The sequence below is a fragment of the Amborella trichopoda genome, chromosome 12 (genome assembly GCF_054954075.1).
Source record: "Amborella trichopoda isolate Santa Cruz 75 chromosome 12, AtrichopodaSantaCruz75HAP2 v2.0, whole genome shotgun sequence".
NCBI lineage: Eukaryota > Viridiplantae > Streptophyta > Magnoliopsida > Amborellales > Amborellaceae > Amborella > Amborella trichopoda.
Genome location: NC_142347.1, coordinates 10,898,168 through 10,924,320, shown reverse-complemented (window position 1 = coordinate 10,924,320; position 26,153 = coordinate 10,898,168). Strand labels below are relative to the sequence as shown.

At 37.5% G+C, this 26,153-nt stretch overlaps 1 long non-coding RNA gene across 1 annotated transcript in view; it reads right to left on the bottom strand.

Annotated features, from left to right (window-relative positions):
* Positions 1-26,153, bottom strand: part of LOC18431828 (uncharacterized) — a 36,439-nt gene that overhangs the window by 7,823 nt on the left and 2,463 nt on the right. Inside the window, exon 3 of the long non-coding RNA XR_966589.3 lies at positions 2,339-2,535. This is a non-coding gene — a long non-coding RNA (uncharacterized LOC18431828). The remainder of the gene's footprint in view (positions 1-2,338; positions 2,536-26,153) is intronic.

Genomic DNA, 26,153 nt, shown 5'->3' with positions numbered 1-26,153 from the left:
TGCAGTGACATACATAAATCATTGATCATGCCCACAAATAAACAAGGAAAGTCATTAAAGACTTCCTTGGTGACGTCAAACAATAGAAGATATTCCAAAATTTAAGAAGTAGTAATTGCAAAATCACATTATAAAATATAGTAAACCAGAAGACCTTTATACTAATATACAAAACAAAAAACCCACATAGTTATAAAGTATAACTCTTTCATAAGACGTGAAGAGCAAAAAGTGCATCTCAAGCATTTGGAAGTCAATCTTGGAACTTGACATATACAATGTTCTGCTGCCTATCAAGCACACTTGTTACAATAAAGTAAAAATAATATAAGGCAAGCAGTGTTTTAAACTGAGCAAGGCATTGCGTAGGTGGCCTTTTTGGGAAAGAGAAAAGGGTAACCCCCAGGGGCCGTGGGGTGGGGTGGGGTGGGGTGGGGTGGGGTGGGGTGGGAGAGGGGAGGAGAGAGAGAGAGAGAGAGAGAGAGAGAGAGGTTGGATTTTTAGGGCCCAAGGGGGTATGGGCTCGAAACCCGATTAATTAGAAATATTGAAGATTGAAATTTCGATTACTATACATCCAAAATATTGAATCCAGCAGCAAACTTGGACTTGGAATAAAAGAACAATAACTTCAGGCTGCATAGCCATTATGGATTAAATCAATGATTGCAAAATCACCAGCCGAGATCAGGATCATTGAAGACCATGCCAATTTTTTGTCAAAATCGGTGACTCACTAAACATTCAATACGTAAAGAAATACATCAAAAACCCAATCTTGAAAGTACAAACATACAAAAACCCAAATTCGAAAAAATTAAGAAACTCGCCCTGCACTATCATGGTGGTTCCCACTCCCTCTCCATAAGCACATTTTTTAGATTTTTAATCTTAGACATTAAGGCAATTATTTTGGTTCTTTATACCCTGCTTATGCAAGACCAGCACCGAGTTAAGGCCTATTTTGGTTCATTATACAATGAAGATTACTACAAATTTTTTTTGTTTTATTTGAAAATTTCACATGCAGAACACAAGAAATTAATTTAAAGTCGACTATCTTTTGTATTTCTAAGATGATGTGCCACCTAAAATAAGTGTAGTTTTGAATAGAAGTTTGGGATAAAATATGAATAGGGTGGAACATCTTATAAGGGTACTTTGGGTATAAATTATCATGCACGCTCCTTCAAACCCTCTGTCAGTAGTACTAGTGGGATGCATATGCTTTGTACATTAAGTAAAAGCCAGAGGGATATAGAACCCAATTTCGTTCAAAAAAAGGATAAAGAACCCAATTGACTTCAAATCTTCAACTTCCTACATTAATTCCAAATATTGACCTGAAAAGTGGTATATGCTCCTGCAGGAGCAAAATGTACAATAACCTCCTTCCTGGTGCCAACTTTCAAAAAGACAAGAAAAAAAGGAATGCAAACTCTGGAAGTGGCACAAAAAATAAGCACATCCTAGGATTGTACAAAAAATGTCCATGTTTTAGATAGTTAGATGTAGGTGTATAAGAACCCAAAGTCCTTTTTTTAAAAACAATTAACTTAAACCCTCTCTCTATAAGGTATCCTGCAATAAGTACCCCACCATAAACTTTCTCTATTGATAGGGGCCCATTCTAGTGGCATGCCATGAATCTATAGTTGTGGCTTAACAACATAAATAGATAAAAAATCGGTTTAATATGTAAAACTGTAAGGTGTACAAATAGGTCGACATTTCCTCTCATCGATCTTCTCATAAAAGGACTGTATGAATCCCATGTTAATGGCAGCACGCAAATCAACCTTGCAGCATTAAAATGTGACCGATAAAACCCCTCTACCACCTCTGAGATGTATGAAAGTCTAGAAAAAATTGAAATTTTCGCAGCAAAATGGTGAAACCAAGTTGAAAAAGAAGTATTCGATTTCCTAGAACATCGAAAATTTCTGAAAGGATAAAAACAAACGAACATCCATTAAGACTAGAATAGAGACCCATTGCTGCCCAAAAAACAAATAGGGCAACACATGCTACTTTAAGGACGAGTATAAAGCAATGAACTATGAGAGATAAAATTCCATAAGGATAATAACTGTCCAAGAATACGATGGACACGATTGTACAGAGAGTGGGACAAATAGAATATGGCATGACTCCAATGCTAGGTTCCACTCTCTCCACATAACCCTTCGCATCATTGGATGGTGTGTAGATAAACGCCCAATAGATTGTGCCTCTCCATACTCCAGCGCATGTTAGTACACTATTCCCTTAATTATATTCAATTATCAAAAAAATATTAAAACTCTGATCAGGATATAAATAACGAAATTCCAGTTACCTTGGACCATGATTTTGATGCTTGATTCGAACAACCTAAGACTGTAGTGGCTCCTTGTTCCATCTTAAGGGCAGCAAGGCTACATTGCAATGCCGGCCAGACAAATTCTTCACTATTATTATAGCATCTCAACCTAGCTTAACTATCCAATCAGCTGCAATTTGCTGAATATTCTTTGGAACATGACATAAGGGCATCTGTACAAAAAAGAATTTAACACATTTAGACATGGAAACAACATTTTCCTATCAATCAATTAACAGCACCTAGAACTAAAAGAAATGAATATATTGTTTTTTTCCTTAAAAAAATTCAACATATTGTTTTTTTCCTAAGTCTTGCATAAATTGAGCAAAAATGTAAAAAAAACTTACACACACCTCACTAGATGCGACATTGCACCAAGCGCAAAGATCAACTTGCACTTCATTGTTTTCACTATTTTTCTTTTTAAACCCCTTGCGTGTAAAGTGCTGGGCTCTTGTGAGTTGCCATACTGAGGATTTTGTTTACTATTTCTACTTATCAAATACAGTCAACCAACTCCAACCAAAAAAAAAAAAACTCACACAAATAAAAAGAGGGACTAGAAAAAAAAATGCATATAATTGGTCACAATACCTGAGTAGCCATATAGGTAACTCACAACATAAACTAATAAAAATATGTTATCATGCAGCAACAAAGCAATAACCATATTTTGGTCTAAGAGATTGCTGATGTTTGGCAATCTAGGCTCCTCTATTTTTTTTAATTTTATTTAAGTTTGTTACTTTTTTGGTGAGAATGGTGGAATATACTATATTAATATTTAACAAAAATTACAAGACGTCCCACATTCCCCTTGCTGGCAGCCCACAAGCTGGGTGCTCGAAAAGCAGGGACAAGAAAAAGAGGGAGAAGGAAAAAAGAGGGTAGTGAGAAAAAGAAGATGGAAATATGTAAGGCACCCACTCTCAAGTGCTCACACTAAGAAATAACCAGAAGGCCCCAAGCTTTAGAAGGGACGGAGACCACTTGTGATTGAACTAGCCTATAAAAAATAGACTAAAATGTTTGTTAGGTGAGTATGGGAGGCGAAGAAATTGCTTTATTTTTCTTTCTTTTTCTTTCTTTTTTTTTTTCATTTTATTTTTATTTGCTTGGTTGTTGAGGATTGAGAGAAGAGAGGAGAGAGGTGAAGAAAGAGGAAGGTAAAGAGTAGCAAAGGGTGCAAAGAAGACAGTTGAGATTATAAATATATACATGAGACACATAAAGCCCGTTTGGCTCATTGGATTCAAATTTTCAGGAGTCACTTTTCCTGGAAAAGCTGGGCCAATTATGTTTGGTTTGCGTAGAACTGACATTGCCGTTGGAATTGAAATTTTTGTGAGATTCCTAAATGCGCATTTTAAGCCTAAATTTTGGAAATCTCAATTCCCCCAAAATAGGTGGAATTGACACCTCATGGAAATGTTCCATTTTGCTGCTTAAGAGAAAAAAATTAAAATTTGAGAGAGAAAACATATTAAAGTTTGAGAAGGAAACTATATCAAATTTTAGAGAGAGAAAATATATGAAATCTTTTAGAGAGAAAATATACAATTTTTAGAGAAAAACTATCTCAAATTTTTAGAGAGAGAAACTATCTCAAATTTAAAGTTTTAGGGAGACCACATTAAAGATTTAGAGAGAAACTATCTCAAATCTTACATTTTAGAGAGAAAGTATCTTAAAATTTTAGAGAGAAACTACATTAAATTTTAGAGAGAGGAACTACTTAAAATTTTTTAGAGAGAAATATCTCAAAAAATTTAGAGAGAAATTATCTCAAATTTTAAGTTTTAGAGGGAGAGCATATTAAAATTTTAGAAATTATAAACTATATCAAATTTTAGAGATTAGAAACTACCAAAAAAATTTAAGAGAGAGAAACTATCTCAAATTTTAAGTTTTAGAGAGAGAAAATATATTAAAACTTTAGAGAGAAACTATATCAAATTTTAGATTGAGAAAGTACTTGAAATATTTAGAGAGAGAAACTATTTAAAAAAATTTAGATAGAGAAACTTTTCTCAAATTAAGTTTTAGAGAGAGAGTATATTACAATTTAGCGAGAGAGAAAGATTTGCATTTCCAAGAAAAAGATATTCCAGACAATCCAAACAGGGAATTTGCATTTCCTTACTTTCTACCAGATGCGATCCAAACAAGGAATTTGCATTTCCTTAATTTCTACCAGATGCGATCCAAACAGGGAATTTGCATTTCCAAGAAATGTCAATTCTAGTAAATCTCAATTCCAGGATTGAAACTCCAGGGATCCAAATGGGCCCATAAGGAAGTATGGGCGACATATGGGGTCACAATAATGACAGATTTATGGGGTGATAGACAGACCTGCAGTATTACAAACTTTATGGTTATTATCCCTTAGGGACAAGATTCCTTAGTTCTGTAGATGCATCTGATAACATTCATGATGCACAATTCATTTTTCAAGTTGTAGACAAGATTATGGTTCGAGTGATCACGAATTTCGCCGCAACGAGATTGGTTGCAGGCTGTTTATTTATGAGAAAGAAGCCCCTTTTTTTTTTGATGCCATACACAGCACATTGCATTGACCTTATGCAGGAGGCCTTTTGCAAAGAAAAGCACAATACAAAATACCCCCATCAAAGCAAGGAAAGTATCAGTGTTCATATATAACCACAAGTGGGTAAGTCGATTTATATCCTTTCATATTACATTTTACAATTTCTGGACTTCCTTATATATAATCAACCAGTTATTTTTCATGATATGAAATAGTAAGTTAATAACTTACTGCTCTTTATGCTTATGTAAATAGGTATTGGCCCCATGAGGAAACAGACAGAGAAGAGCGAGTTGGTGAGGCCAGGGGCTAAAGATTTGCCACTGCATTTCTTTGCCTCCGATCTATCCTAAGCCAAAAAGCAAAGCTCTTTGTTTGAGAGGAGTGGATCCAAAACAAGCGGGCCAAAACTAGCAAGGGAATAGTAAGGGAAGGAGATTACAAATTTTATTCTGGATGTTCAATTTTGGAACGGAGTTAAATTGGCCCATGCTGCTAAGGGCCCATTGGTGGAAGTGTTTAGAATGATGTATGGAGAAAAGCCGTATTTATAAGACATTGGAGTTGGCCAGCAAGGAGATAAAGAATAAATTAAACAATGAAGAAGAAAAGTATGCCCCATTCTTGAAGATAATGGATGATGAGTGGGAGAAGCAGTTGGAGAGGCCCTTGCATCTATCTAGTAGGGTGTTTTCTTAACCCTACAAACTTCTCTGCTAACCCACAAGTGTGAACTCAGAATTGTTTCATGGAAGCGATTAATGAGTGCACCATGAACTCATAAAAGACCAGACGTACAAGAAAGACTCTTTGACTGATCAAGAAAAGTATGGGCTATCTATAGGATCACTTGGCTGAGAATTGGCAGTTAGGCAAGGGGCAATGATTCCTGCATGTATTAATTCTTAAAAGTATTTTCTATCACTCTATGTTCAAGTTTTCTTTGAGTTCTACATCCTATGCTCTTTCTGTTTTTTGTCTATTGCTAGCTTCATGGTGGGTAAAATCATGGTGGATCAGCCCATGACCTACAAAAGATGGTTACTCGCATTTTTAATTTGACTTGTAGCTCATCTGGTTACGAGCGTAACTTCAGCACATTCGAGATGCTGGATACCAGATACTACATAGTAATTTTCAGTTATGGCATAAACTCTACATTTTTTAACATAATGTACTGTATTTATAGTCTAAAAGTATATTTCAGATTATTAAATATTCCACAAGTGCATACAAAGAAGAGTAATAGGCTCAAGCAGATAAAAATGAACAAAGTTGTGTATGTGCAGTTCAACCTAAAGCTGAACGAGCATTATCTTGAAAGATACGAAATTGAACCCATGGTACCCAAGAATATGGATGATACCAGTGAGTGGGTGATAGATAATAATGATGACAAAGAAGTCTTCCCTGAAGAGGAACTGATGTGGTATAAAGTCTAGGTGCTATTAATAAAGCTGAAAAACAAGGCGATTTCAATACAACTCAAGAGAGAGCACTTGCTTTAACAATGCAAGTATACAATTACATCACCATGAATCGACCTTACAAGCACTTGAGGACTTAAAACACCGAAATAAAAACTCTAAATAGTCCCCTTATGGGGCAATTACATATCACTTGAACAAGCTCAAAAATTACACCATTGAAGTACTAGATTGCTCAAACACCTTCACACAATCAAATTACATATGACAATTGTAACATCTGAGATATCAGTAAATAAAAACCACTAAACAAAGTTATTTAAGTGCCAAACTAAGTGGGGAAGCCAACAATTCGAACCCCATGTGCCCAGGCCACAAATTCGAGCCTTTTAGGGGCTTAATTGTGTCCCAATGAATAGTACAAGAGTGGTTTATAATCTCAAGGGTGTCTAATCCAATTAGGAAGCTCTTACACTTTTAAGACCACTTCTTAGAATCCACAAAATCAATTTAAAACAGTTTGCAAGAATAATGGAGCAAATCGGATACACTTTTAAACCCACTTCTTAGAGTGCACAAAATCGATTTAAGAAAGTATGCAAGAAGAATGGAGCAAATCGGATCAATATGGAGCAAGCTAGAGCAAAACTATTTGTGGAGGTCCACCACAACAACGTTTCATGCAAAAGTTCCAACTCTAAATGAGAAAAAACATTTCTAAGAGGATCTAAATATCTCTGGAATTTGAATAACAAGATTTAGAAATGTTCAAGAGAATTCGTGCAAGGTAGATCAAAGGAAATTATGCATAATCAAAGGCTTACCAATGCATAAAACACATAAACAAGTGAGGGATCACACTATGTAAGAATGGCATGAAGATAATATCAAAATGGAGGTCTAAGGAAGCTAAAACATGACTGTAAATGAAATTTCTAGGAACCTTTGATTAAGAATAAAATTATCTTTGATATAAAATAACTTAGAGAGATAATACCATGATCATGGTATGAGATAAGCTTGATCTTATGGAGTGAAAGATCACCATCAAGCTTCAAAGATCATCAATAGGGGATGGGAACTCTCAAAGGGAAATGGGTGGAACCTCAAGGTTTGCTCTCTCTTTCTCTCTCTATTCAATTCAAGAGAGATCGATTTTTCCAAGTGGGTAGGGTTTGGGACTTAAAGAAGTATATATACATAATATATAAAATTAGATATCATCAATGCCCTTGATGCACCTATGAGAGGCTATTATACCCTAGCCACCCATCCCCATCCAACCACTAGGAAGAAAGGATGGGATTTAGCACCCTTATCACCCACATTAAACCCTAAATAAGGCCACTTTAGTTACATATGTGGCATGGGATCCCAACACATATCAAGAAAGATTGCGAATGCCAAAAACATGCACGACTACATATCTGCATACTTAAATCACCAAAAACCTCCATAATGACATGAACAAACACAAATCACCAAAATCATACATGATTGCATAAGAATCACCAAAAATCCTAAACATCTGCATCACTCATCCCAAGCATTTTTCTTCAAGTACTTCCATATTTATTTCAGATATTATTTCCCTCTTAAAAAGATTAACAGAAAAAAACAAAGCCAAATAACAACGACTCAGAGAGATAGTGAGAGGAGTTCATGAAACTCTTAAATGCATACATTAGAATCACAAATACCAGTCACGAAAAGCCAGAGTCCTCGAACTACCAAGACTGCACGGAACATGAAAGAAACTCCAACATGAAACATAGGAAAGGCATGTGTTGTAAATGAGGAATACAAAATGGGGTAAGAGATGAATTCTATCTTACTCCAATTAATCGGCAATGTCTATAACGATATGAAGTCTCTCCTATATTTGTTTATAGATCTCAAATCTATCCATTTTTTGGTTTTCTTATATATTTTATAAATAGGAAGATTATCTTCCCCTAAATTTTTCTCTCATGTAAAACTTCTAATCCTTCTCTCACCCCTAAAGATCACATCTTTTTCGCTCTCAAACCTATCCTAAAATCTCTAAACTAACCCTAAAATCTCTCATTTTTCTCCTATTTGTATATATATAACATAAAATATAACCTCTCTCATGTAAATCTTACTTCTTCCACTATATCTTTTACCTCTCTCACACGTAAATTTCCTCATTCTCTCTCCCTAAAAATCAAGATTCCTTTCTCTATGTAGCCTATCCTAAAATCTTAATTATATCCTAAAATCCCTATTTTTTCCTACTTGAATTATACATGACATTACAGATTGCATCCCTCTGTCCAACGTTAATCTCTCTACTTTCTTTTTAAGGTCACCTGCCTCAAATCATCTCTAGGGATAGGCTTCCCCCTTTTATTCTTGTGACACATGTCCTTACATCTCTCTCTCATGTGAGCCTTCTCATCTTCCGCTTTCTATCTCTCACTTTCTAAAATTTCTAAACTATATCCTAAAATCCCAATTTTTTTATACTTGAATTATACATGACATAAAAGATTGCATCCCTATCTCCAACGTCAATCTCTTTACTTTTTTTTTAAGGTAACCTGCCTCGAATCATCTTTAGGGATATAGTCCCTTTTTATTCTTGCAACACATGTCAACCCCTTAACTCTAGCTTAATAATATAATACATATATTTTCCAAAAGCAAGTCTCTCACTAATCTCTCCATTCACATGTGGGCAATGGGTAATAAGTCAAACCACAAAAATGGGTCCTTGGGGGCAGTCATCATGGACTCGAAACGTATATATGCAATGCTAATTATTCCCGACCTCTCCTTCTCACACTCAAAACATTCTATGCTTTTGTGATAATCTCTCTTTAAGGATTTGGGGGCTGAGGTCTTATTGTTTACTGATGGCTCACTCGTATAATATCTAGGGCTGGCAATGGGCCGTGGCGGGGCCGGGCCAGCCCGGCCCTAGTTCCCATAAAGCTTGCACCAAGCCTAGCCCAACCATAACCAAGCCAAAGAAGTCACGGCCCAAGCCCGGCCCTAGCCCTATCAAGGCCAGGCTGGGCCGAGCCAGGCCAAAAACAATAAAAAAAAATACAAAAGGATAAAACAGTAAAAAGAGGACCGGGCTAGGCTGAATAGGGCCAACCTTGGCCCGGGCCCCGTTGTACCCTCAGGCCGTGCTTGCCCACCCCTGGCCCGACCTTGGGACACATTTTGTGGCCAAGGCCCTAGACTTTGAGGGGTGGGCTGACCGGGCAGGGCCACCGGGCCCATTGCCACCCAAATATTATTAGAGAACAGTCTTTCTTCTCTTGGATTTAGAGTTTACTATGTACGGCATTGCAGGGTTATGAGGACAATAGTGTACTTCAACTCCTCAAACCAACGGGTAGCAATGAGCTCTTCAAGATTGTCTCACGGGCAGCAGGTAATGTGTCCATGAGTTTGACAGCAAGTTCAACAAGTTGCACATTTTTAGGCTATCAACAACTTGAAAACTCAAGCTCATAAACTATAGTCTTGAAAGTCCCTCCTCCCTCCATATTCAAGGAGATTACATGCTCGAGCAAGACACGCCGAGTCCACTCCGGCTCACTTGAGTTATTCGGCAAAGAGCAAATGACCGAGTCCCACACCAGAGCTGAGTTCCCAAACATGGTTTGAACCATCAGAGTTTTTCAATCTTAAGGAGCTCAACGATAAAACTCTTGGAAGGCGTGACATATACAAATCTAAAAATAAAAACGGCAGCAACAAAAGAAGGCTCTGATAGCAGTGCGACTAGCGAGGGATGATCCAAGTATAACTAAAAAAAATTATTATATTGTTATTCTCTATACTTAGAACCCCACATTACATGTGCTGCCGTGTGCATTTTCCACGATCATGATAGAAGCGAAATACATCGAGAAAATAAAATAAAATCACCAAGACAATGCTTGCTGCTTCGTTCTCCACAAACCAGGCACATGCTAAAACTAAAATTCAGAAACAACATGAAACAGTAAACCCAAGAGCTGCCTAGGATTATCTCCAAGGATTTTGTGCACCCGACAAGATCTCCATGGATCAATGACACAACTCATGCAAAGTTCTGCTAAGCACCTCTTGGGAAATAAAATGGCTAAAATGGTTAAAATCAAGTGAATAGAGAAGAAAAACAGATCCCTCTCCTTAGGGTTTCTCTCCCTCCACTAGAGTTTTTCTCTTTTTGTAGGGATTTTTTATGCATACCATAAGATTCCAATCCTCTCTCACCCTCACGCCCAAGGCCTCTCTTTCTCTAGGCTCTAACAGACCTCAGGTGGTGATGTCTTGTGGGAGAATCTGTGAAGGCCTTCATATAAGGGTAGATGACACAGTTAAGGTTCGAGAACGTGAAAACTTGTCATATATTGAAATTCATTCTTCAAATCGGCCATTGTGATTGATGAATAAGAATCACACATACCTTTGTATTTTCAACTCTTTCTCGTGCTTTGATGTACACAAAATATCTTGGTTGGGAGTTGCCTTTAGCAAGTTTCCTTTTGTAAAATTAGGAGATGAGTGAGGAGGATCTAGTGTGGTCACCTGGCGTAAAGCTGCCAGAGAAGGGTAAGGGGTGGGTGAAGTATAATTTTGTGGGAAGCCTATGATGAGTGGTATTAATAGCTTAAAACATCACATCACCACATACGAGCTGATGTGTAGACTTGTCCGAGTGTGTCTGTGCAAGTGAAGGAGGAAATAAAGTGATATATCAAGATTGCAAGGGGAAAAAAATGTGCAAAAGATAGATGATAGCGGAAGAGTTATGGAGTAAGTATTACGCACCTTCTAAAAGGAAGATGAGGCAGAGCAGGCTCATATGGAGATGACAATGAGGGCCAATGTAGAAGATATGCATAGAGTGTAGGCCCATATAGAAATGAGATGTAAGCTAGATGGGTAGCAGCCTCAAGTAATAGGTCAATGCCTTTTGGCATGGGAATTGTGTTGTCAGGACTCTTCACATCTTCTACTTTTCGAAGACCACCTACACCCTCTACGACTTCCTGGCCCCCAACCCCAACCCAACCTCAACCCACTTAGCCTACCCAAGATCGATTTGACACCTCTTTCATGATCCCGTGGAAGGAGAAGGGTATTGCACAGATGATCAAAAAGAGGACTACCAAGTGGTTCTATGGCAGTGGCATCTCCATTCAATGCAGTGAATAGTGAATATTATCAATCAATGAGATCCACTAAAGCACAAGCGTGGATCAGATTTAAGGGCCCAACTTCTACAAAGCTTATAGGCCGTAAGGCCTTTACTGTATGAGAAGGTGAATGAGGTTAGATTTATCCCTCGATGATTACAAGCGAATGTGACATAAGACTAGAGTCACAATTATGTTTGATGCTTGGATGGATGGGTCAAGCAGGCAAATTGTGAATTTCTTGGTTATTGCCCAAGAGGAATTGCCTTGCACGTCAAAGCTTCCACAAAAAGAGGCCGCAAAGCTTTTGTTTAAACGGTTCGATAAAATAATGGAAGAGATTAGGGAAGAAAATGTAGTTTAAGTCATCAATAAAATGTAGTTTAGATCATCACAGATAAAGCAAAAAGCTCTGTTAAAGAAAGGGAATTGCGAATCGAATAGGAACAATTAGTTTGGAGCCCCAACCCTTTTCACTACAAGATCATGTGCTCCAAGAGGAAAGAGCTCCGTTAAACATGGGTGAGGATCCTATCGATATCGAGAACTTTAAGTGTGTTGAGGGGGATGTGCAGTCCTAGAGGACAGGAGGCAAAGGATGTGGACGGAGAAAATAACGTTTCCTTAGTGGATGGAATGGGGTCATGGGCGGGTGACACCTGCCCACCAAGAACCATGCTTTCCAATGGTGATGATGGGACAAGATGGTGAAAAGGAGGCAAGCTCCTCAGAAATCGAGGTCTTAAATACAGCTACCACATTACAGCTTTCATCCTTGACACTTCAAGCTCGAGGTTGATGTGTCTCTAGGAGAGGAAGAGGATACAGGGGATGGCAAAGGAGCTGGCAGCAAAGGGTGACCCTGAGCTCCTTAGGGAACAAAAAATAGGTGGCATTCTATGTAAAGATAACAGAGGTGAAGAGGTGAAGAGGTGATGAAAGGAGTATCTGTCCTAAAAGTTTCTTGCGGTGTCAAGTTTACAACCATGATGAGTGGCTAGGGTAGGGAAAGAGGCTCCTTGACAGTTGGAAGATCATGATTGGCCAGCACGAAAGTGTGCAATTAAGAATTGCATTAAAGGTTGAGTTGACAGGGTGATTAGACAGGTTACATGCCAATTGGGGTTGGACGTGGGGCCAAAGTTGGTGACACATTGTGTACCTTGACATGCATCAAACCCTCCACATGTCATATTGGGTTTAAAAGGCTTATGAACCACCATAATCTATTTCATCTAACTAAGATTTGGAGAACTAGGATTGGGGACACTATGATCCATAGGGCCAGTGGAGAAGGATTGTCGGAATGGTACAACAGCGTCCGCAGGTTTATGGAAGTTTGCTTCTTGAGAAGGAATGAAATTTTTGTAAGATTGAATCACTAGAAGCAGATAAGCTAGGAATACAATCCAGGGAGGGAGAATGATCTAAAACATCGCCATACAGCAAATTACCAAAGTTAGAGAAGGAATATTTTCATTCTAGATCAAATGAGAAAGAGAACTCATGTAAAGATTTATCTTGTTTTTCAGATATTTTTTAAGATTTACTACATTGGTAATTTTCAAATAGGGAGCTTTCATCACACAACAATTCCCGCTCACAATCCCGCCCCCAATAACTATATGGTGTGAATAGACTACTATTTGATTGATGGTTAATTCTAGGTTTCACGAACTAAAAAATATATATATATGACAATAATAATAATTTGTTTAACTGGGGAATCGGAGGCATCTTACAAAATCTCATATTAAACGGGTAATCCTTAGTAAGTTATTGGCCTGTGAAGGATATGTAGAATTCATTCCCATATGTTTATTGGAGGATATATATGGTACTTTCTTAAGTATCAAATCATTTGAGTTGCCGTTATCTATCAAACTCGTCCTACTGCAAGTGTTCTACATGGTCTATTCAAAATACTGACAAATTACTTGCTCAAAAAACAATTGACAATTTTTTAGGGAGCGATATTTCACACAGAATTTCATTATTTTCTAAAGTTTCACAACCATCATTTAAATCCTATTTCTAATCAACTTTTATCTCTTGCAAAAAATATTTCCTTGAAGGTTTTCTTTTTACTTCATATTTTCTCTCTTTTCTAGCCCATGCATGTGGGTGACTAGTGGTGACATGATAAAGGATGAAGACGTGTGTTTCAGAAGCATTATTTTCTTTGGCAACCAATATGGTCAGTAGCTCAATGTAGAATTCATAAAGCATGGGTATAAAAAGGTTGGACCATCTTCTTGGTTCTGCCCCAAATTAACGAGGAGCAGCCTATGCACTAAGCCAGTCGAAGAGCAAAAGCCACTTCATTGGGCCTTTGCGAATAAGCAATAAACGAACCAATAACATGAAATTTACACATGATTTTTAGTTCAAGTTCATATAAAAACTTACAAAAGCATCAACAAAGTATAATGTCCATAGTAGTAACAAGGAGGTGGCTCCAAGTAGACTTCCTTTTGCAGTTCCCAGCAAAGAACTACGCCATTTAAATCAAGTTAGGAAAGAATGCAAACTTGAATAAGTAGCTATTGTGCTGCAAGGGGACAACATTATCTTGGCTATCAGACTAGTTTCTAGGAGCATGTTCAAACTTACGAACACACCAAAAAACTGTATCAGAAAAAAAAAAACTAGTAATATCACAATACGACAATTTAAAAATGATAAAAATTTGATGTTATTCACATATACTCTCTCAAAGTATCTTACAATCTAATGTTAAAAGGAACAGTATTATATTTTCTAATTTTCTGGTGCAAATCCAAATTAGTCCCATTAATTTCCAAGTTCCCAAATATTAAAGACTATACAAGAGCGATATACACTATAGAGTGACAATATCATAGTCACAGGCCCAAATATCACAGTCACTCCAAAAACAAAAGCATCACTCTACACAGAACAACCAATAGGACGACTTAGAGGGACATAATCACCATGGATTTCAGGGAAAGGATCCTCTGAAATATCTGCTATCCTAAAATCATTAGCAAAATTAAGTTTAAAAGAACTTTAGAAATATCAATACAAAAAGAAAAAATTACCAACATTAAGTTCATAAAACTACAGAAACATATTTTAATGCATCAAAAAATATAAAGAAGAGTTTACTTACTACATTTTTGACAGGAAATACTAGTTTCAAAAAATTCGAAGCATGCTAGATTCATAAAAAACCACATACGATCTATAATCAGCATCATCAAATAAAAAAACAACACAACAAAATCATAGCAAAACACATCATCACTAAAAAAGTTAAATGTCTCCCTATATACATGAAAATCAAAAAACATTAACTCTTAGTCATTTGTTGGAGATAAAGCAACAAAAATACGGAACTAACTATATACTATTAGACCAAGAGATCCCAAACTATCAATCAAATTAATTTGTGATAAGAATAAATGGAACGTGAATTTAGTAATAATAAGAGTAAAAACAAGGAAATATTCAAGGTTATAGCCAAGAAACCCCTAAAATATATTGTTTTCGACATCTTGGGTTGATAATCCAAGAGAAAAGAGAGATTGAGGAAGATGTCGTGCATAGAATTAGAGTTGGTGAGTGAAGTAGAGATTTGCATCCGGAGTTTCTTCTGATCGCCGCATACTAATAAAACTAAAGGAAAATTCTATGTGATAGCCAACCAGGTATCAACTCTGCTTTAACAGAGGGAATGTGGCAGTCAAGAAACAACAAACGCATAGGATAAGTATAGCTAAGATGAGGATGTTGAGATCGATGAGTGGCAAGATAAGAAAGGTTAGAATGCAAAATGAGTACATTTGAGAGAACTTAGTTGTAGCTGCAATAGGCAATAAGAAAGTAGACTTAGATGGGCTGGCCATGTGCAGCATAGAGCAAATACAACACCGGTTAGGAGGTGTGATTTCGTCCAAGTGGAAAGCTCTAAACGGGTAAGGGAAGGTCCAAAAGGACAAAGATAGAGTAGTGAGAAAAGATATATAATATTTGGTCTTACTGAGGGTATGGCTCTTAATAGAGCAGAATGGGCAAAAAGGATTCCTCTAGCCAGCCCCAAATAGTTAGGATAAGGCTCAGATGATGATGATTATGATTTAGAAAAACAAAAGTCACCCAAACCTTTGAAGCAGATCCTCCAATGTTTGTTCCTAGCCCGAATTAATGCACCAAATCTTTGTCAAAGCATCCTCAAATACCAAAAATTGAAACCCCAAAGACAAATTTGTTCAGATTCACTTGACTCAAGCTCTCATAATTTTTGGCAAACAATGTTTGATTTAAAAATCTCGCAAATCTGAGATTTTCGAGTGCTTTAGTGCATAATAAGCATGTGGTTAGATGACATGCTAATATAGGTTTACGTAACAAATTCCAACCAAGATCAAGCTAGGGTTGCAAAAAGATTCCAAGTTTTCGAACTTAGGACAAAACCTACTTCGAAAATCACAATCGGACAAGGCAGACAAATTGTTAGTTCCTCAACTAATCTTTCAACTAGATAGAATGCAGAAACAACCCTAGACCCTAAATTTCAAATAAAACATGGGTTGGTTGACGAGAAATTTGGAAAATCAGGATCAACCCTCATATGTCTGAAACAACGGTTATACATGATGATTCCTGACAAATTCAGCAAGTATGTTAGAAATTCGCTAAGATTCTAACAACTCACCTGAGTACTACAATAACTCGAGCAGGTACAGTATATCAAAAAGCGGGCGCCTGGGCGGCTGCTGAGGCAATTCTGGGAGTTTGGGCACATCGCCCAGGCCTAGGCAGCAAAAACATGCGGAAAACACTGGGCAACCGCCTAGGTGCCCAGGAATCTGCCTAGGCGGCAGCACAGCACCCAGACCTGGGCGACCGCCCAAGGACTGCTCCCCGCCCTGAGGCAGAAAACAGTATCGATAGGGGCATTTTTTGTCCTTTTCTTTGACACAAAAGGGCCAAATTTCTTGTTTTCAGGTTTATTTGTAACCTAAAACATATTAGAGACCATTTTAGAGAGAAAGAAAAACCCCAAAAGACCAATTTTTGGTGATTTCTTTAGGATTTAAGGGTTTCTCAAAGTTATGAGAAATAGATCAAAACATCATCCATTGATATTAGATTTAATTTGTGATGTTTAATAAATCTATTTGAAGGTTTTTTAGAAGATTTTGAGTCTTTAGAAGCATCTTTGAGAAGGAAGTTTGGAGATTGAGCAATTAAAGTAAGTGATTTTTTTATTGCTTGTATAAGTTGTATTATTTTGAAATGTCTTCGTCGGGATCTAATAGGAGTGGTGATCCCGGTTGAAAATATGGCTACAACCCAGATCCTAATGAGAAAAATTTTATAAGATGCAAGTTTTACGAGAAGCATACAAAAGGGAGCACAAATCGATTAAAGAAACATCTTACTAGTATCAAGGGGGATGTTGCCGCATGTAAAAAGACTCCTAATGTTGTCAAAGAGGAAATAACCAATTTTTTTAGTATGGTAAAAATGAAAAAAGATGAGAAATTTGCCTCCATAGCAGAGATTAGGTCTGGGGTTCGGGTCAGTTATGATGATGATGATAGTGATGAGGATGGGGAGGAATGTCAAGAGATAGAACAATCCATTATTAGGGAAAAGGGAAAGGGAGTTGTAATTGTTTCTTGTTTTGGTTTTGATTCTAGGAGTAAGAAGCCTCGAGTTAGAGGCCTTATGGATAGTTTTTTGCCCCGGCCTGACCCTTAGGTTGCAAGAGAGAAAACAAAGAAGCAAACCACCATTGAAAATATAATGAAGAAGGAAGAGAGAGATAGAGCTGCTTTTTATATTGCTACATGGTTTTATAAGGCAAGCATTTCATTCAATACCGCTCGACTAAGCAGCTTCTATGCCTTGGTAAAGGCAATTGGCCAATTTGGACCTGATATGAAACCCCCAACCCCATATGAGCTTTCAGAGCCACTTTTGAAAAAAGCAGTGAGTGTCATGAAGGATGTTATAGAAGTTAAAAAGGATGCATGGGCTCAGTTTGGAGTTTCCATTATGACTGATGCTTGGAGTGATAGGACGAGAAGAAATCAGATGAATTTGCTTGTGAATTGTCCTTTAGGCAATATTTTTTTGAGGCCCATTGATGCATCTGATTATACCGATGATGTCCATACATATTCCAAGTTATAGAGAAGGGAATCAAGGAGGATGGGGAGCATCTTGTTGTACAGGTTGTCACAGACAATGGTGCTCCTAATGTTGTTGCTGCTAATTTGTTGTGCATAGCTTATCCTAGAATCTTTTGGACACCATGTGCAGCACATTGTATAAATCTAGCCTATTATTTCCCCCACAAAAAAAGAAAAAAAGTGGTATTGCACTATAGTTTTTCATTATTTTAATAAAAATCAATAAACATTGTGAATAGATTGTTTTGGGAGGGGGAGAGAATTAAAAGGAGATCACTTTTATTTTAATTTTTTTTATGAAGGATGTAAAATATACAATTTAATTTTAAAAGAGAGCAATAAATTAGGAGAGCATAGAATATTTTGGTAAACAAAAAAAAAAAAAAGTTGGATTTGCAATTACCACATAATGCACAAAGAGAGAAAGAATATTGATGAGAGAGAGAGAGAGAGACACGCTCAGAAGAATATTATAGGTAAATTTCTACAAGTGATCTTAAAAGTTTAGGTAACAAGAGCGAGAGAGAGATGTTCACAAGGCAATGATTTAATAAACATTGTTTACTTTGTTAAGAGTTTAGACTATAGATGAGCAAGAATTGCCAAGGCTCTTTCTTTAAAGGTACATGGGGTTTAATCTCACATCGGGTATTTCTTCTATGTTGTGGAAGGCCAAGAGCTACAAATGGGAGGCAAGGGATTTCACTCACGATGTAGTTTGGCTGATGCTCCTCTTCATGAGTTGAGCATGGGGGCCAGTCACAAAAAGATGTGGGGACTGGTGAAAAAAAAAAAAACGGATGTAAAATATACAATTTAATTTTAAAAGAGAGCAATAAAGTTAAAAAGAGAGCAATAAATTAGGACAGCATAGAATATTTTGGTAAACAAAAAACCAACCAACCAAAAGTTGGATTTGCAATTACCACATAATGCACAAAGAGAGAAAGAATATTGATTAGAGAGAGAGGGAGACTCGTTCAGAAGAATATTATAGGTAAATTTGTACTAGCGATCTTAAAAATTTAGGCAACAAGAGAGAGAGAGAGAGAGAGATGTTTACAAGGCAATGAGGGATTACGTATTTAGTAAACACTGTTTACTTTGTTAAGAGTTTAGACAATAGATGAGCAAGTGATGGCAAGGCTCTTTCTTTAAAGGTACATGGGGTTTAATCCCACATAGGGCATTTCCTCTAGGTTGTGAAAGGCCAAGTGCTATAAAAGGGAGGCAAAGGATTTCACTCACGATGTAGTTAGGCTGATGCTCCTCTTCGTGAGTTGAGAGTGGGGCCACTCACAAAAAGATGTGGGGATCGGTGAAAAAAATAAAAAGTTGAGAAAACAATGGGTAATAAAAAAGCCTAATGAATAAAAAATAGAAAAATAAAAAATATGGTAAATTAAAAAATTTATGGAACCAGTTCAGCAGGTAGGATCGCCCTGTTCCCTAACAAAACTGGTTGGTTCTGTCAGAGAACCGTCCAGCTTATGGGGGGAACCATCTGATTCTTGATATTTAAAGGGAACCGGGCTGGCCCTGGCAATTCCCAAGTCAGATCTGGCAATTTCAACCCAACTCAGCAATTTTAATACCTTGCTTCCAACCATCGGGATCTTCTAGCCCTTCACGATCCCTTGCTCCCGATCTCAAAAGCTATGTATTAGAAAGAGATGGTACGAGTCTTCACATGGGGTCCTTGAAGTTCAGGGATTTAGTTTTTAGCTTTAACATTTTTTTGCACCAATCTTTGGCTGGCTGCACCTTCGTATGCAACTTTATGATTGCCTCTTTTGTCAACGAAATGTTGACCATTAAAGGTAAAAGAAGAGAGTAATGTGCATGGTACCTCAAATTATTCATGTAAGGCTACTGAGTCATACCAAGGTTTCAGGTAACTTCATTTCACTTGGGGATCTTTAGTGTAGGTTGAAAACACAACTCAGGAATAGGCCAATGTGTCCTTGATAACTACCTCGTGCCCATCTTAGTAGTTTGTGGTGAATATGTGCCACTTGATTTTCACATAGCTGCTTAGCAAACCAACAAACCGAAACATATCAACCCCCTATTCTGTAAAGAATATGATTTTACTTTCCAATGACAATATTGTATCAAGGACAACAGCCTTTAGATACCAGATTCTATTGCAGATTAGATGCCGGGAAATCTGGATTTATCTCATTTACACGTGTAATTACACTCATAGATGCCAAACCTTGCCAATATTCCAATCTATCACTTCTCGATGTTTACAATTCTAGTCGTGGAGACAATCGCCTTGAGCACATGATGCGGCATCTTATGCGGCAGTGAACACAAATTTCATTTGGTCAGTTGGGATCAGGTATGTAACTCAGTGTTTCAAAAAGCGGACCGTGCAACACTTGGGCAGCCACCGAGGCGGTTCTGGGGGCCTGGGCGCATCGCCCAAGTCTAGGCACCCAAAAATAGCAGCATGCCCTAGGGGCCCGTCTAGGCCGCCGCCGAGGGCCTGTGCCCCACCCAAAGGTGGAAAACGCACTTGGTAGAGGCATCTTTTGTCATTTTTTGGATACTAAGGGGCCAAAAATGTGGGTTTTAGGTTCATTTGAAACCTAAAATTCTTTAGACCCCATCTTAAAGAGAGAAAGCCCCCAAAAAACAGTTTTGGTGATTTCTTTAATATCGAAGGGTTTCTCAAAGTTATGAGAAATTGATCAAAACATCACTCATTGATATTAGATTTAATTTTTTATGTTTTACAAATCTATTGGGGGCTTTTCTAGAAGATTTTGAGTCCTTAGAAGCACTCTTTAAGGTGGAAGTTTAGATATTGAGTAATTAAAGTGATTTCTTTTTAATGCTTGTATAAGTCGTATTATTTTGAAATATCTTCTTCGGGATCTAATAGGAGTGGTGATCTTGGTTGGAAATATGGCTACAACCCAGGTCTTAATGATAAAAATTGCATAAGATGCAAGTTTTGTGTGAAGGATACAAAAGGGGGAATGTTGCCCCATGTGAAAATACTCTTGATGTTGTTAGAGAAGAAATAACCAATTTTTTTACTTTGGTTAAAATGAAAAAAGATGAGAAATTTGCCTCCATAGCAGAGATTAGGTCTAGGGTTCGGGTCAGTTATGATGATGCGATAGTGATGAGGATGGGGAGGGATGTCAAGAGGTAGAACAATCCATTACTAGGGGAAAGAGAAAGGGAGTTCTAATTGCTTCTGGTTCTAGTTCTGGTTCTAGGAGTAAGAAGCCTCGAGTTAGAGGCCCTATGGATGGTTTTTTGCCCCAGCCTGACTCTGAGGTTGCAAGAGAGAAAACAAAAAAGCAAACCACCATTGAAAATAGAAAGAAGAAGGAAGAGAGAGATAGAGCTGCTTTTTATATTGCTACATAGTTTTATGAGGCAAGCATTCCATTCAATACCACTCGACTACACAACTTCTATGCCTTGGTAGAGGTAATTGGCCAATTTAGACCTAGGATGAAAGCCCCAACCCTATATGAGCTTTCAGAGCCACTTTGAAAAAAGCAGTGAATGTCACGAAGGATGCTATAGAATTTAAGAAGGATGTATGGGCTCAGTATGGAGTTTCTACTATGACTGATGCTTGGAGTGATAGGAGGAGAAGAAGTCAGATGAATTTGCTTGTGAATTGTCCTTTAGGGACTGCTTTTTTGAGGTCTATTGATGCCTCTGATCATATCCATGATGCCCACTACATATTCCAAGGTATAGAGAAGGGAATCAATGAGGTTGGGGAGCATCTTGTTGTACAGGTTGTCACAGATAATGGTGTTCCTAATGTTGTTGCAGCTAATTTGTTGCGCATAGCTTATCCTAGAATCTTTTGGACACCATATGCAGCACATTGTATAGACCTCATGCTTGAAGCTCTTGGCAGTTTAACCGAGATATCAGGTGCAGTGAAGAAGGCGAAGTCAGTTACAAATTTCATTTATAACCACCATCTCATCCTCAGCATGATGCGTAAATTTACAAAGAAGAAAGAGATTGGGAGGCCTGGGGTCACAAGAAATGCGACCTAGTACTTATGCCTAGATAGCATACATTCGAGGAGAGTGCACTTGAGGCAGATGTTTACCTCGAATGATTGGAGAGCATGCAAGTGGTCCAACGATCAGGTTGGGAAGAACGTGAGAGATTTTATCCTTTCTAAGGCTTTTTAGCGAGGGGTGAAGGCGCTCTTAAGGTATTTTTTCCTCTTGTCAACGTCCTTCGCACGATTGACAGTGACAAGACTCCTATGGGCTACATATATGAGGCTATGGAGAAATGCAAAAGAGAGATAGCCCAAAATTTTGATGATGATGAGAACCGCTACAAGCATATTTGGGATATTATTGATAAGACGTGGGATAGGCAGCTACATCGACCATTGCATGCAGCTGATTATTATTTGAACCCAGCTTTTTTTCTGATAAGGATATACACACAAATGACACACTTATTACTGGATTTAATAAGTGTGTAGATGTGCTAGTCCTTGAACCTAATATTCAGGATATTATATGAGCTGATGAGCTGATAAATTACAAGTACTCATTAAAGTCTTGTGAGAGTCCAATGGCGATGAGGCAAATGACCAAATTTGATCCAGGTAGTAATAATAATCTTAAGTTCATCAAGTTAAAGTAATCAAGTTTCATTTTTATAATTCTATTATTTATTTATGATTTTATTTTATCTGACTATATCTTTGCAACCAATTGGTAGAGCCAACATGGGTGTACTTCTCCAAATTTACAAAAGTTCATCATTCGAATCTTAAACCTAACCACTTGAGCGCAATTAGAGTACCTTTGAAGAGGTATGGTCGTAAGGGTAATTTGTATAATTGTATTAATAATAAATGAACCATAGATATTAATTAGTTTCATTTGATTTTGTTAGATTCATACAAAGAAAAGGAACAGACATGAATCAATAAGGCTCAAAAACCTAGTCTATGTCAAGTATAATATATTCTTGAAACACAGGTTTGCTAATAGAGATAAGAGAGACCCCATCAAATCAAAAAATATGGACAATGCTTATGGAGTGGTTAGTTGATGAAGATGATGATGAGGTCAAGGGGTATGAAGGATTGGCATGGGACATGGTCATGGATGCTTTAGGGACATCAGCCGACTCTCCTACGGCCACTAGATCTTCTACACAGAGCACAAGGGTGGAGGAAGAGGAGGAAGAAGAGGCAGATTCAAAAGAGATGGAGGAGGACAACCAATATGACGAGGAGGGTGACGACTCCAATGAATATGATACAAATACAGCTGACCCTATGATGAATGATGAATGATGAATAATGACTAAACTTTGAACATTGATTGAAAATTCTTTTGAGTCTTCAAGTATTACTTTCATTTTTGTTTTCTTCCTCTTGATTGTGTATTGTGGATAGTGGATTTGTAGTTCCACTGGTTTGGTATTTGGTAACTTTGGTTTGGCAATTTTGTTGCCAAATTTTAAGTTTCAATTGGATATGGGTCAACTTATGGTTATGCTTATGGAGTGTGTGCTAATGGGTAGTAAACTTTGAATTATGATGTGCCTTAAATACCTAATTTCTATATTTTATATAATATATACTGTTCGAGACACTAGAACTTTTTTTGGATTCAACTGGGTCGCCCAGGTTTTGGGCGCCCGCCTAGGCGTTGGGCAACTTGAACCCCCCTGGCCGCCTAGGACGCTCCTAGCGCTTTTTGAAACACTTGGCAGGTAATCAGCACTCCTCCCAAATGGGGTTCGAATACTGGGAGGTTGTTCAGCCCAAGTGACTAGAGTGAATCTGAGGGGACTCGCACAATTTTTCATACTAAAAATAAATAAATACAAGCAACTACGGTGAAATTTTTTTAAGGGAATTAAAGAAGCAGAATATACATATACTTTTCATAAATGACCAATCGATGTGTTTTAGGATAGAAAATCTCTAGAAATAAAAATAAAAGCAACGCTAAGACTCCAGTGAAACTTTCACCTAAATAACAATGATCTCGACAAATTTCTAAAGAACTTGGACTCGTTCTAAAGATTTCTACATATACCATGAAGGCAAAAGTATCTCATTAATCAAGTCGCAAAACCATATTTGGAATGACCCTCACAAAATTTCTAGTGAAGCACTCCATCAAATATTTTCTCAACCCAAAAGAATGGATAAAGGGGTTGAAGATTTTTGAAATTCTTGCGTTCAATTAGAAGATTTCTCACCTATATGCTCTAATATCAAGAGAGAAGATAAATTAGGCATCAATCCAAATCCCAATAGGATATACAACGCCATTCTAGTCCAAGTGGCCAATATAAATATAAATATGTCAAGCCAATCAAATGCATTGAGTACAATAAATAAAATTTCTACAGCCTTAATGAACAAAATGCTCCTCCTAAAATTTCTTTCTAGATATTTTCAAGCTTCTCCTCCTGAAAAAAATATAAGCCAATCAAAGTACCAACAAAGCAAAGAGAACTGCCAAAAATAACCAATTTCTATAGAGTGATTCAACAATGCCACCTCAAAAAAATAAAGAGATTAAACTTAAGAAAACATGGGTACAAATGGAGTTTCAAAAGCAAAGAAAAAAAAGACGTTAAAAAAATCCAAACGCTTTGCAACTACTTACCCAAAAAATGCTGGCCGACTACATACAAGGACAGGACATGCAAAGAGAGAGAGAGTGAGATTCGGGTCATGTATGTAACAAATGTACTCACATTTATCATCTCAGACATATGCAGTGTCTTGATGGTACTCCACAAGGAGAAATGACAAACATCGAGTGCATCAAGTGAATCATCAAACATGGAATAAAACGCATAAAAAAGCATCTCAAGTAGCTCGATAGGCGGATCGTTCAAAGCCTAAGATTAGAAGTCAAAGAATCCACAGAAACCAATTCAGAACAGGAACAGCAATTCCAACACCAATTACAAAAAGAAACATAAAAAGGAACAACAACAAATGTAATATTTAAAACCAATAAAGAGAAAACCAATTAGAACCCAACCCAAAATTGCATGTATTTATCATTAAGAGCCCCATTTGGTTCGAACGATGACACACAAAAAAAAGAGGCACCTAATACATAGGTAGTAACATGGATGCACCAAGTAGAACTCTAGGAGGGGCATGCCAAAAAGCGCAACCCAAATTTAGGCCTCACCATATTGTATTTATCATTAAGAGCCCCATCTAGTTTGAATCTGGATTAAAAAAAAAAGGTACCTTATACGCAGACCAGTAACAAGGATGTACCAAACAGAACTCGAGTGGAATGCCAAAAAGTACAACACAAAGGTGGGCCCTCACCATATATGGCCCCAAAGATTGGGATCCACGAGGAAGACCTTGAGCTACATCGATGGGGTGTGTTTCTTTACAAGGAACTATAGAAAAATAAGGCCCCATAAATGGGCCATTCTCGTGGACCAATGGGTGTGGGGAGTAGTATTAGGAACTTCATGGTGCACTGCCCAGTGAAGACAATACTTTTATAGTCCACTGATGCACCGGATGGAACACACAACGCAGCTTACATTTTAAGCATAGTGGATAGGTCAAGGTATAGAGAAGGAGGGGAGCAACATGTCTAGATAGTCAAAAACATGATTGCAGCAAAGACGTCAGCTGCCTACCTTTGGCCCATGAAGACAAATTGGTGGCAATGTCTTTAGACAATGAGAAGAACAGAGTGGGCCAAGAATACAAAAGAGAAGAGGCTGTTTGTTATTCCCAAGTTTTGAAATGAGGTGGTGTGCTTCCTCCACGCATTCAAACCATTGGTATAGGTGTTATGATTGGTGGATGGTGAGATACTAGCCAATGGTTATATTTACAAGCGAACGGAGGATGTGGGTTCAGAGGTGGAGACAACATATGGGCATGATGAGCGAAATATGGACCAAATTGGAACATTGTAGATGAAAAGTGGGATACAAAAGCAACATTGTCTCTTGCATGAAGCCAGGTATCATCTCAAAGAACAACATTGTTTCTAGAGCAGCAATACTTTTTATTCAGATCACGAGATTTTCAAATATTGTTATCATGGATGGATTTAATATGTTACATGTCCAACATGATGATCACTACATACCTAAAGCTACACCTCATTAATTTAGAGTTCGATATATACAAGTTTTTGATGGAGTCACTTGGCATAGGTATAACAATATTTGTCTTTTTTTTAATTATTATGTCTGATTATTATTATCACATAATAATAATCCGAAGGATTATAGTCCCTCCAGGCAATCTTTGTGCTTTCTTATTCAATGTGACTTGAGCTATATTATACTAGAACAACGTCGTTATACCAATATCCTACTAGTATAGTCCTATTACATTGATGTACGACTATACTGATGAATCTGTCTTTATGAAATGCCATTGACATATAATCTAGCGCTATGCTGGAGAACACACGTGGGTAACACAAGCACTCGCAAGGGATCACC